We start from the raw sequence: 12600 nt of genomic DNA on the forward strand, positions 1-12600 counted from the left end.
CCTTAAATTTCTAGATGCCAAATCTCTGTGCTTAGCATCTCTATACAGTATTTTGTATTTGAGTACTAAATAGCACGAACAGCTTGTAACATACTCTGCTGCAAAGGCTACAGCAGCAAGTGTTATCTTTATGGATAATGGATAGAGATAAAGATAAAAGCTCCTCCCTAAGTTCCTGGATGCCAAATCACCGTGCTTAGCATCTCTATACAGTATTTTGTATTTGAGTACTAAAAAGCACTAACAGCTTGTAACGTACAGCGGCAAGTGTTATCTTTCTAAGTATAATGGGGAGCTATAAAGGCTCCTCCCTAAGTTCCTGGATGCCAAATCACTGTGCTTAGCATCTCTGTACAGTATTTTCTATTTTATCCTAAGTACAGTAGCACAAACAGCTTGTAACGTACTCTGATGTAAAGGCTACAGCAGCAAGTGTTATCTTTCTAAGTATAATGGGGAGAGATAAAAACTCCCCCCTAAGTTCCTGGATGCCAAATCATTGTGCATAGCATCTCTGTACAGTATTTTGCATTTGAGTACTAAATAGCACGAACAGCTCGTAACGTACAGCGGCAAGTGTTATCTTTCTAAGTATAATGGGGAGAGATAAAAGCTCCTCCCTAAGTTCCTGGATGCCAAATCACTGTGCTTAGCATCTCTGTACTGTATTTTGCATTTGAGTACTAAATAGCATGAACAGCTTGTAACGTACTCTGCTGTAATGGCTAGATGTGTGCACACTTCTATTGAATGTGAAGGTATACTGTATTACAATAGATAAAAAAAAACCTAATAAAGTGAGTGTCAGAAAAAAAAATACACTCGTACTTTGGGAATCGAACCCGGGACTCTCAGCATGGGAGGCGGAAGACTTCACCGCTTGACCACAATGCTTCATGGAAGATACAGAAGCTCATGTGTAAAAGTACTGTAAGCAGCGATTCCTTCCCATTGGTGTTTGTTTATGCTGTTAAGGGACTTGGACGTTCATATTGTACAAAACATACAGTATACTGCACATACCAATGAACTACATTACTGCTTTCACACATTAGTTGTGTCTGCATACACTATATTCATTTTTACTCTACTGCTTTGTCTACGGGACTTGGACGCTCACATGCAGTAACACGGCAATTGACAAGTGTTTTAATACATTCATTTGTGTCTGTATAAACTATATATATTTCTCTATCGTCCTAGTGGATGCTGGGGTTCCTGAAAGGACCATGGGGAATAGCGGCTCCGCAGGAGACAGGGCACAAAAAGTAAAGCTTTACGATCAGGTGGTGTGTACTGGCTCCTCCCCCTATGACCCTCCTCCAAGCCTCAGTTAGATTTTTGTGCCCGGCCGAGAAGGGTGCAATCTAGGTGGCTCTCCTAAAGAGCTGCTTAGAAAAGTTTAGCTTAGGTTTTTTATTTTACAGTGAGTCCTGCTGGCAACAGGATCACTGCAACGAGGGACTTAGGGGAGAAGAAGTGAACTCACCTGCGTGCAGGATGGATTGGCTTCTTGGCTACTGGACATCAGCTCCAGAGGGACGATCACAGGTACAGCCTGGATGGTCACCGGAGCCTTGCCGCCGGCCCCCTTGCAGATGCTGAAGTAAGAAGAGGTCCAGAATCGGCGGCAGAAGACTCCTCAGTCTTCTAAAGGTAGCGCACAGCACTGCAGCTGTGCGCCATTTTCCTCTCAGCACACTTCACACGGCAGTCACTGAGGGTGCAGGGCGCTGGGAGGGGGGCGCCCTGGGAGGCAAATGAAAACCTATTTTGGCTAAAAATACCTCACATATAGCCTCCGGAGGCTATATGGAGATATTTAACCCCTGCCAGAATCCGTTAAGAGCGGGAGACGAGGCCGCCGAAAAAGGGGCGGGGCCTATCTCCTCAGCACACAGCGCCATTTTCCCTCACAGAAAGGCTGGAGGGAAGGCTCCCAGGCTCTCCCCTGCACTGCACTACAGAAACAGGGTTAAAACAGAGAGGGGGGGCACTAATTTGGCGTTAGAAATATATAATAAAGATGCTATAAGGGAAAACACTTATATAAGGTTGTCCCTATATAATTATAGCGTTTTTGGTGTGTGCTGGCAAACTCTCCCTCTGTCTCTCCAAAGGGCTAGTGGGTCCTGTCCTCTATCAGAGCATTCCCTGTGTGTGTGCTGTGTGTCGGTACGTGTGTGTCGACATGTATGAGGACGATGTTGGTGAGGAGGCGGAGCAATTGCCTGTAATGGTGATGTCACTCTCTAGGGAGTCGACACCGGAATGGATGGCTTATTTAGGGAATTACGTGATAATGTCAACACGCTGCAAGGTCGGTTGACGACATGAGACGGCCGACAAACAATTAGTACCGGTCCAGACGTCTCAAAAACACCGTCAGGGGTTTTAAAACGCCCGTTTACTTTAGTCGGTCGACACAGACACAGACAGGGACACTGAATCCAGTGTCGACGGTGAATAAACAAACGTATTCCTTATTAGGGCCACACGTTAAAGGCAATGAAGGAGGTGTTACATATTTCTGATACTACAAGTACCACAAAAGAGGGTATTATGTGGGATGTGAAAAAACTACCGTAGTTTTTCCTGAATCAGATAAATTAAATAAAGTGTGTGATGATGCGTGGGTTCCCCCCGATAGAAAATTAGGGGCGGTATACCCTTTCCCGCCAGAAGTTAGGGCGCGTTGGGAAACACCCCTTAGGGTGGCTAAGGCGCTCACACGCTTATCAAAACAAGTGGCGGTACCGTCTATAGATAGGGCCGTCCTCAAGGACCAGCTGACAGGAGGCTGGAAAATATCATAAAAAGTATATACACACATACTGGTGTTATACTGCGACCAGCGATCGCCTCAGCCTGGATGTGCAGAGCTGGGGTGGCTTGGTCGGATTCCCTGACTAAAAATATTGATACCCTTGACAGGGACAGTATTTTATTGACTATAGAGCATTTAAAGGATGCATTTCTATATATGCGAGATGCACAGAGGGATATTTGCACTCTGGCATCAAGAGTAAATGCGATGTCCATATCTGCCAGAAGATGTTATGGACACGACAGTGGTCAGGTGATGCAGATTCCAAACGGCACAAAGGTGTATTGCCGTATAAAGGAAGAGGAGTTATTTGGGGTCGGTCCATCGGACCTGGTGGCCACGGCAACTGCTGGAAAATCCACCGTTTTTACCCTAAGTCACATCTCTGCAGAAAAAGACACCGTCTTTTCAGCCTTAGTCCTTTCGTCCCTATAAGATCATATCTGCCCAGGGATAGAGGAAAGGGAAGAAGACTGCAGCAGGCAGCCCATTCCCAGGAACAGAAGCGTTCCACCGCTTCTGACAAGTTCTCAGCATGGCGCTGAGACCGTACAGGACCCCTGGATCCTACAAGTAGTATCCCAGGGGTACAGATTGGAATGTCGAGACGTTTCCCCTTCGCAGGCTCCTGAAGTCTGCTTTACCAAGGTCTCCCTCCGACAAGGAGGCAGTATGGGAAAAAATTCACAAGCTGTATTCCCAGCAGGTGATAATTAAATTACCTCTCCTACTACAAGAAAAGGGGTATTATTCCACACTATATTGTGGTACTGAAGCCAGAAGGCTAGGTGAGACTTATTCTAAAAAATTTTTGAACACTTACAAAGGTTCAAATCAAGATGGAGTCACTCAGAGCAGTGATAACGAACCAGGAAGAAGGGGACTATATAGTGTCCCGGGACATCAGGGATGCTTACCTCTATGTCCCAAATTTGCCCTTCTCACTAAGGGTACCTCAGGTTCGTGGTGCAGAACTGTCACTATCAGTTTCAGACGCTGCCGTTTGGATTGTCCACGGCACCCCGGGTCTTTACCAAGGTAATGGCCGAAATGATGATTCTTCTTCGAAGAAAAGGCGTCTTAATTATCCCTTACTTGGACGATCTCCTGATAAGGGCATAGTCCAGGGAACAGTTGGAGGTCGGAGTAGCACTATCTCGGATACTGCTACAACAGCACGGGTGGATTCTAAATATTCCAAAATCGCAGCTGATCCCGACGACACGTCTGCTGTGCCTAGGGATGATTCTGGACACAGTCCAGAAAAAGGTGTTTCTCCCGGAAGAGAAAGCCAGGGAGTTATCCGAGCTAGTCAGGAACCTCCTAAAAACAGTGCATCATTGCACAAGGGTCCTGGTAAAAATGGTGGCTTCCTACGAAGCAATTCCATTCGGCAGATTTCACGCAAGAACTTTTCAGTGGGATCTGCTGGACAAATGGTCCGGATCGCATCTTCAGATGCATCAGCGGATAACCCTATATCCAAGGACAAGGGTGTCTCTCCTGTGGTGGTTATAGAGTGCTCATCTTCTAGAGGGCCGCAGATTCGGCATTCAGGATTGGATGCTGGTGACCACGGAGCCCAGCCCGAGAGGCTGGGGAGCAGTCACACAAGGAAAAAATTTCCAGGGAGTGTGATCAAGTCTGGAGACTTTTCTCCACATAAATATACTGGAGCTAAGGGTAAATTTATAATGCTCTAAGCTTAGCAAGACCTCTGCTTCAAGGTCAGCCGGTATTGATCCAGTGGGAAAAACATCACGGCAGTCGCCCACGTAAACAGACAGGGCGACACAAGAAGCAGGAGGGCAATGGCAAAAACTGCAAGGACTTTTCGCTGGGCGGAAAATCATGTGATAGCACTGTCAGCAGTGTTTCATCCCGGGAATGGAAACTGGGAAGCAGACTTCCTCAGCAGGCACGACCTCCACCCGGGAGAGTGGAAACTTCATCGGGAAGTTTTTTCCACATGATTGTAAACCGTTGGGAAATACCAATGGTGGACATGATGGCGTCCCGTCTGAACAAAAAACGGGACAGGTATTGCGCCAGGTCAAGAGACCCTCATGCAATAGCTGTGGACGTTCTGGTAACACCGTAGGTGTACCAGTCGGTGTATGTGTTCCCTCCTCTGCTTCTCATACCTAAGGTGCTGAGAATTATAAGACGTAGAGGAGTAAGAACTATATTCATGGCTCCGGATTGGCCAAGAAGGACTTGGTACCCGGAACTTCAAGAGATGCTTACAGAGGTCTTATGGCCTCTGCTGCTAAGAAGGGATTTGCTTCAGCAAGTACCATGTCTGTTCCAAGACTTACCGCAGCTGCGTTTGTCGGCATGGCGGTGGAACGCCGGATCCTAAGGGAAAAAGGCATTCCGGAAGAGGTCATTCCTACCCTGGTCAAAGCCAGAAAGGAGGTGACCGCACAACATTATCACCACATGTGGCGAAAATATGTTGCGTGGTGTGAGGCCAGGATGGCCCCACAAAGAAATTTCAACTCGGTCGATTCCTGCATTTCCTGCAAACAGGAGTGTCTATGGGCCGCAAATTGGGGTCCATTAAGGTTCAAATTTCGGCCCTGTCTATTTTCTTCCAGAAAGAATTGGCTTCAGTTCCTGAAGTCCAGAAGTTTGTCAAGGGAGTATTGCATATACAACCCCCTTTTGTGCCTCCAGTGGCACTGTGGGATCTCAACGTAGTTCTGGGATTCCTCAAATCACATTGGTTTAAAACCAGTCAAATCTGTGGATTTGAAGCATCTCACATGAAAAGTGACCATGCTCTTGGCCCTGGCCTGGACCAGGCGAGTGTCAAATTGGTGGTTTTTTCTCAAAAAAGCCCATATCTGTTTGTCCATTCGGACAGGGCAGAGCTGCGGACTCGTCCCCAGTTCTCTCCCTAAGGTGGTGTCAGTGTTTCACCTGAACCAGCTTATTGTGGTGCCTTGCACCTACTAGGGACTTGGAGGACTCCAAGTTGCTAGATGTTGTCAGGGCCCTGAAAATATGTTCCAGGACGGCTGGAGTCAGGAAAACTGACTTGCTGTTATCCTGTATGCACCCAACAAACTGGGTGCTCTTGCTTCTAAGCAGACTATTGCTAGTTGGATGTGTAATACAATTCAGCTTGCACATTCTGTGGCAGGCCTGCCACAGCCAAAATATGTAAATGCCCATTCCACAAGGAAGGTGGGCTCATCTTGGGCGGCTGCCCGAGGGGTCTCGGCTTTACAACTTTGCCGAGCGGTTATTTAGTCAGGGGCAAACACGTTTGTAAAATCCTACAAATTTGATACCCTGGCTAAGGAGGACCTGGAGTTCTCTCATTCGGTGCTGCAGAGTCATCCGCACTCTCCCGCCCGTTTGGGAGCTTTGGTATTATCCCCATGGTCCTTTCAGGAACCCCAGCATCCACTAGGACGATAGAGAAAATAAGAATTTACTTACCGATAATTCTATTTCTCGGAGTCCGTAGTGGATGCTGGGCGCCCATCCCAAGTGCGGATTGTCTGCAATACTTGTACATAGTTACAAAAATCGGGTTATTATTGTTGTGAGCCATCTTTTCAGAGGCTCCGCTGTTATCATACTGTTAACTGGGTTCAGATCACAGGTTGTACAGTGTGATTGGTGTGGCTGGTATGAGTCTTACCCGGGATTCAAAATCCTTCCTTATTGTGTACGCTCGTCCGGGCACAGTACCTAACTGAGGCTTGGAGGAGGGTCATAGGGGGAGGAGCCAGTACACACCACCTGATCGTAAAGCTTTACTTTTTGTGCCCTGTCTCCTGCGGAGCCGCTATTCCCCATGGTCCTTTCAGGAACCCCAGCATCCACTACGGACTCCGAGAAATAGAATTATCGGTAAGTAAATTCTTATTTTTTTAATTGACCCTCTCTGTCTGACCATTGGTCTATGTGTACATTAACATTACAGTCGTCACTGACCATTTGCCAGAGCTTGTACTATAGATCATTCCACCGCTATTCGCTCTTAAGTACTGGATTAGTGGAGCATTAGCCACCCAGTGGTGGAGATGTGTATTGCATGCTGAGTATGTCATCGTGCCTCAACGCGCCTATCCGTGATTAAACTAAGCTATCGTCTAGGTGCGACTTAACCTCCGTTTAGGCAGAGAAACAGCCAAGATAACGGAGGCTCCATCTGTAAGTGTCAACATTTTTACCACATTCAGTGGAACCTGAGGTTGCTAATGCAAAAACACAGAAGAGGGGAGAAGCGCACCAAACTTATGTATTCAATTAAAACTATGTATGAGCCTGATTCAGCAGTAGATGTATGTGCAAATCCGTGTTCTACAAGTGCAGAAAGAGGTGTCAGATATCTCCTTGCTACACTTGCGATCCCAGTGATGCGGCTGAGGTCGCAGCCTTGGATCACAGTCGCAACCAATGGTCTCCATGGTTCCCGCACACGGTCAGCTGAGTAAGCCTAGCAGGGCACTTTGCATGGCCAGGAAGTATGCGTTCAGAGATACAGACCCTGCCCTTGCCACTACCGGAAACACCGTCCGTCTCCACCCCCTGAACACATCTGCCTGTCAATCAGGCAGAGGCAGAACGGGGACTGACTGCGATCACTCAGGACCGGTTCTGCACATGTGCAGATTCCCGATAATCAGGAATCTGCGTGGGCATTTGAATCCACATCTAGTGCTGAATCAGGCCTTACGTTTTCAATTAAATAAACCTACAACATTTTATCGGGTCTAATTGTATATATTTAAAAAATCTATTTCAGATTCATTTTGTAACACTATGGCAGCATGATCTATAAAATCTATAGTGATAGATGTCAAATCTAAATGTAGTTTTCTCTGACGTCCTAAGTGGATGCTGGGGACTCCGTCAGGACCATGGGGGGATTAGCGGCTCCGCAGGAGACAGGGCACAAAACTAAAGCTTTAGGATCAGGTGGTGTGTACTGGCTCCTCCCCCTATGACCCTCCTCCAAGCCTCAGTTAGGTTTTTGTGCCCGTCCGAGCAGGGTGCAATCTAGGTGGCTCTCTTAAGGAGCTGCTTAGAAAAAGTTTTTAGGTTTCTTATTTTCAGTGAGTCCTGCTGGCAACAGGCTCACTGCATCGAGGGACTTAGGGGAGAGAAGTTCAACTCACCTGCGTGCAGGATGGATTGGCTTCTTAGGCTACTGGACACCATTAGCTCCAGAGGGAGTCGGAACACAGGTCTCACCCTGGGGTTCGTCCCGGAGCCGCGCCGCCGACCCCCCTTGCAGATGCTGAAGATTGAAGGTCCAGAAACCGGCGGCAGAAGGCTTTTCAGTCTTCATGAAGGTAGCGCACAGCACTGCAGCTGTGCGCCATTGTTGTCACACACTTCACACCAACGGTCACGGAGGGTGCAGGGCGTTGCTGGGGGCGCCCTGGGCAGCAATGTATAATACCTTATTCTGGCTAAAAATACATCACATATAGCCCCTGGAGGCTATATGGATGTATTTAACCCCTGCCAGGTCTCAGAAAAACGGGAGAAGAAGCCCGCCGAAAAGGGGGCGGGGCCTATTCTCCTCAGCACACAGCGCCATTTTCCCTCACAGAAATGCTGGTGGGAAGGCTCCCAGGCTCTCCCCTGCACTGCACTACAGAAACAGGGTTAAAACAGAGAGGGGGGGGGGCACTTATTTGGCGATATGTATATATATATTAAAATGCTATAAGGGAAAAACACTTATATAAAGGTTGTCCCTGTATAATATAGCGTTTTTGGTGTGTGCTGGCAAACTCTCCCTCTGTCTCCCCAAAGGGCTAGTGGGGTCCTGTCCTCTATCAGAGCATTCCCTGTGTGTGTGCTGTGTGTCGGTACTTGTGTGTCGACATGTATGAGGACGATGTTGGTGAGGAGGCGGAGCAATTGCCGGTAATGGTGATGTCACTCTCTAGGGAGTCGACACCGGAATGGATGGCTTATTTAAGGAATTACGTGATAATGTCAACACGCTGCAAGGTCGGTTGACGACATGAGACGGCCGGCAAACCAATTAGTACCTGTCCAGGCGTCTAAAACACCGTCAGGGGCGTTAAAACGTCCTTTTTACCTCAGTCGGTCGACACAGACACGGACACTGACTCCAGTGTCGACGGTGAAGAAACAAACGTATTTTCCTTTAGGGCCACACGTTACTTGTTAAGGGCAATGAAGGAGATGTTACATATTTCTGATACTACAAGTACCACAAAAAAGGGTATTATGTGGAGTGTGAAAAAACTACATGTGGTTTTTCCTGAATCAGTTAAATTAAATGAAGTGTGTGATGATGCGTGGGTTTCCCCCGATAGAAAATTATTGGCGGTATACCCTTTCCCGCCAGAAGTTATGCTTTTATAAGCTCACACGCTTATAAAAACAAGTGGCGTTACCGTCTCCAGATACGGACGCCCTCAAGGAGCCAACTGATAGGAGGTTGGAAAATATCCTAAAAGTATATACACACATACTGGTGTTATACTGCGACCAGCGATCGCCTCAGCCTGGATGGGCAGCGCTGGGGTGGCTTGGTCGGATTCCCTGACTGGAAATATTGATACCCTTGACAGGGACAGTATTTTATTGACTATAGAGCATTTAAAAGATGCATTTCTATATATGCGAAACTCTGGCATCAAGAGTAAGTGCGATGTCCATATCTGCCAGACGATGTTTATGGACACGACAGTGGTCAGGTGATGCAGATTCCAAACGGCACATGGAAGTATTGCCGTATAAAGGGGAGGAGTTATTTGGGGTCGGTCCATCGGACCTGGTGGCCACGGCAACAGCTAGAAAATCCACCTTTTTTACCCCAAGTCACATCTCAGCAGAAAAAGACATAGTCTTTTCAGCCTCAGTCCTTTCGTCCCCATAATATCTGCCCAGGGATAGAGGTAAGGGAAGAAGACTGCAGCAGGCAGCCCATTCCCAGGAACAGAAGCCTTCCACTGCTTCTGCCAAGTCCTCAGCATGACGCTGGGGCCGTAAAAACAGGTGCGGTGGGGGGTCGTCTCAAGAGTTTCAGCACGCAGTGGGCTCACTCGCAAGTGGACCCCTGGATCCTACAAGTAGTATCCCAGGGGTACAGATTGGAGATTCGAGACGTCTCCCCCTCGCAGGTTCCTGAAGTTTGCTTTACCAACGTCTACCTCCGACAGGGAGGCAGTATTGGAAACAACTCACAAGCTGTATTCCCAGCAGGTGATAATCAAAGTACCCCTCCTACAACAAGTAAAGGGGTATTATTCCACACTATATTGTGGTACTGAAGCCAGACGGCTCGGTGAGACCTATTCTAAATGGAGTCACTCAGAGCAGTGATAGCGAACCAGGAAGAAGGGGACTATATGGTGTCCCTGGACATCAAGGATGCTTACCTCCATGTCCAAATTTGCCCTTCTCACAAAGGGTACCTCAGGTTCGTGGTACAAAACTGTCACTATCAGTTTCAGACGCTGCCGTTTGGATTGTCCACGGCACCCCGGGTCTTTACCAAGGTAATGGCCGAAATGATGATTCTTCTTCAAAGAAAAGGCGTCTTAATTATCCCTTACTTGGACGATCTCCTGATAAGGGCAAGGTCCAGAGAACAGTTGGAGGTCTGAGTAGCACTATCTCAAGTAGTTCTACGACAGCACGGGTGGATTCTAAATATTCCAAAATCGCAGCTGTCTCCGACGACACGTCTGTTGTCCCTAGGGATGATTCTGGACACAGTCCAGAAAAAGGTGTTTCTCCCGGAGGAGAAAGCCAGGGAGTTATCCGAGCTAGTCAGGAACCTCCAAAAACCAGGAAAAGTGTCAGTGCATCATTGCACAAGGGTCCTGGGAAAAATGGTGGCTTCTTACGGAGCGATTCCATTCGGCAGATTTCACGCAAGAACTTTTCAGTGGAATCTGCTGGACAAATGGTCCGGATCGCATCTTCAGATGCATCAGCGGATAACCCTGTCTCCAAGGACAAGGGTGTCTCTTCTGTGGTGGCTGCAGAGTGCTCATCTACTAAAGGGCCACAGTTATGCATTCAGGACTGGGTCCTGGTGACCACGGATTCCAGCTTGAAAGGCTGGGGAGCAGTCACACAGGGAAAAAATTTCCAGGGAGTGTGATCAAGTCTGGGGACTTCTCTCCGCATAAATATACTGGAGCTAAGAGCAATTTACAATGCTCTAAGCTTAGCAAGACCTCTGCTTCAAGGTCAGCCGGTATTGATCCAGTGGGACAACATCACGGCAGTCGCCCACGTAAACAGACAGGGCGGCACAAGAAGCAGGAGGACAATGGCAGAAACTGCAAGGATTCTTCGCTGGGCGGAAAATCATGTGATAGCACTGTCAGCAGTTTTCATTCCGGGAGTGGATAACTGGGAAGCAGACTTCCTCAGCACGACCTCCACCCGGGAGAGTGGGGACTTCATCGAGAAGTTTTTTTCCACATGATTGTGCACCGTTGGGAAAGACCAAAGGTGGACATGATGGCGTCCCGCCTGAACAAAAAACTGGACAGGTATTGCGCCAGGTCAAGAGACCCTCAGGCAATAGCTGTGGACGTTCTGGTAACACCAGGGGTGTACCAGTCGGTGTATGTGTTCCCTCCTCTGCTTCTCATACCAAAGGTACTGAGAATTATAAGACGTAGAGGAGTAAGAACTATACTCGTGGCTCCGGATGGGCCAAGAAGGACTTGGTACCCGGAACTTCAAGAGATGCTCACAGAGGACTCAGGGCCTCTGCCGATAAGAAGGGACTTGTTTCAGCAAGTACCATGTCTGTTCCAAGACTTACCGCGGCTGCGTTTGACGGCATGGCGGTTGAACGCCGGATCCTAAGGGAAAAAGGCATTCCGGAAGAGGTCATTCCTACCCTGGTCAAAGCCAGGAAGGAGGTGACCGCACAACATTATCACCACATGTGGCGAAAATATGTTGCGTGGTGTGAGGCCAGGAAGGCCCCACGAAGAAATTTCAACTCGGTCGATTCCTGCATTTCCTGCAAACAGGAGTGTCTATGGGCCTCAAATTGGGGTCCATTAAGGTTCAAATTTCGGCCCTGTCGATTTTCTTCCAGAAAGAATTGGCTTCAGTTCCTGAAGTCCAGAAATTTGACAAGGGAGTACTGCATATACAACCCCCTTTTGTGCCTCCAGTGGCACTGTGGGATCTCAACGTAGTCCTGGGATTCCTCAAATCACATTGGTTTAAACCGCTCAAATCTGTGGATTTGAAATATCTCACATGGAAAGTGACCATGATGTTGGCCCTGGCCTCGGCCAGGCGAGTGTCAGAATTGGCGGTTTTGTCTCACAAAAGCCCATATCTGATTGTCCATTCGGACAGGGCAGAGCTGCGGACTCGTCCCCAGTTTCTCCCTAAGTTGGTGTCAGCGTTTCATCTGAACCAGCTTATTGTGGTACCTGCGGCTACTAGAGACTTGGAGGACTCCAAGTTGCTAGATGTTGTCAGGGCCCTGAAAATATAGATTTCCAGGACGGCTGGAGTCAGGAAAACTGACTTGCTGTTATCCTGTATGCACCCAAAAAACTGGGTGCTCTTGCTTCTAAGCAGACGATTGCTAGTTGAATGTGTAGTACAATTCAGCTTGCACATTCTGTGGCAGGACTGCCACAGCCAAAATATATAAATGCCCATTCCACAAGGAAGGTGGGCTCATCTTGGGCGACTGCCCGAGGGGTCTCGGCTTTACAACTTTGCCGAGCTGCTACTTGGTCAGGAGCAAATACGTTTGTAAAATTCTACAAATTTGATAC

The 12600-nt window shown here is 48.0% G+C and overlaps 1 protein-coding gene across 1 annotated transcript in view; it reads right to left on the reverse strand.

Moving 5' to 3' along the window:
- IL4R (interleukin 4 receptor) overlaps nucleotides 1-12600 on the reverse strand; it is a 378782-nt gene that overhangs the window by 21896 nt on the left and 344286 nt on the right. The window lies entirely within an intron of this gene.

The sequence above is a fragment of the Pseudophryne corroboree genome, chromosome 7 (genome assembly GCF_028390025.1).
Source record: "Pseudophryne corroboree isolate aPseCor3 chromosome 7, aPseCor3.hap2, whole genome shotgun sequence".
Lineage (NCBI taxonomy): Eukaryota > Metazoa > Chordata > Amphibia > Anura > Myobatrachidae > Pseudophryne > Pseudophryne corroboree.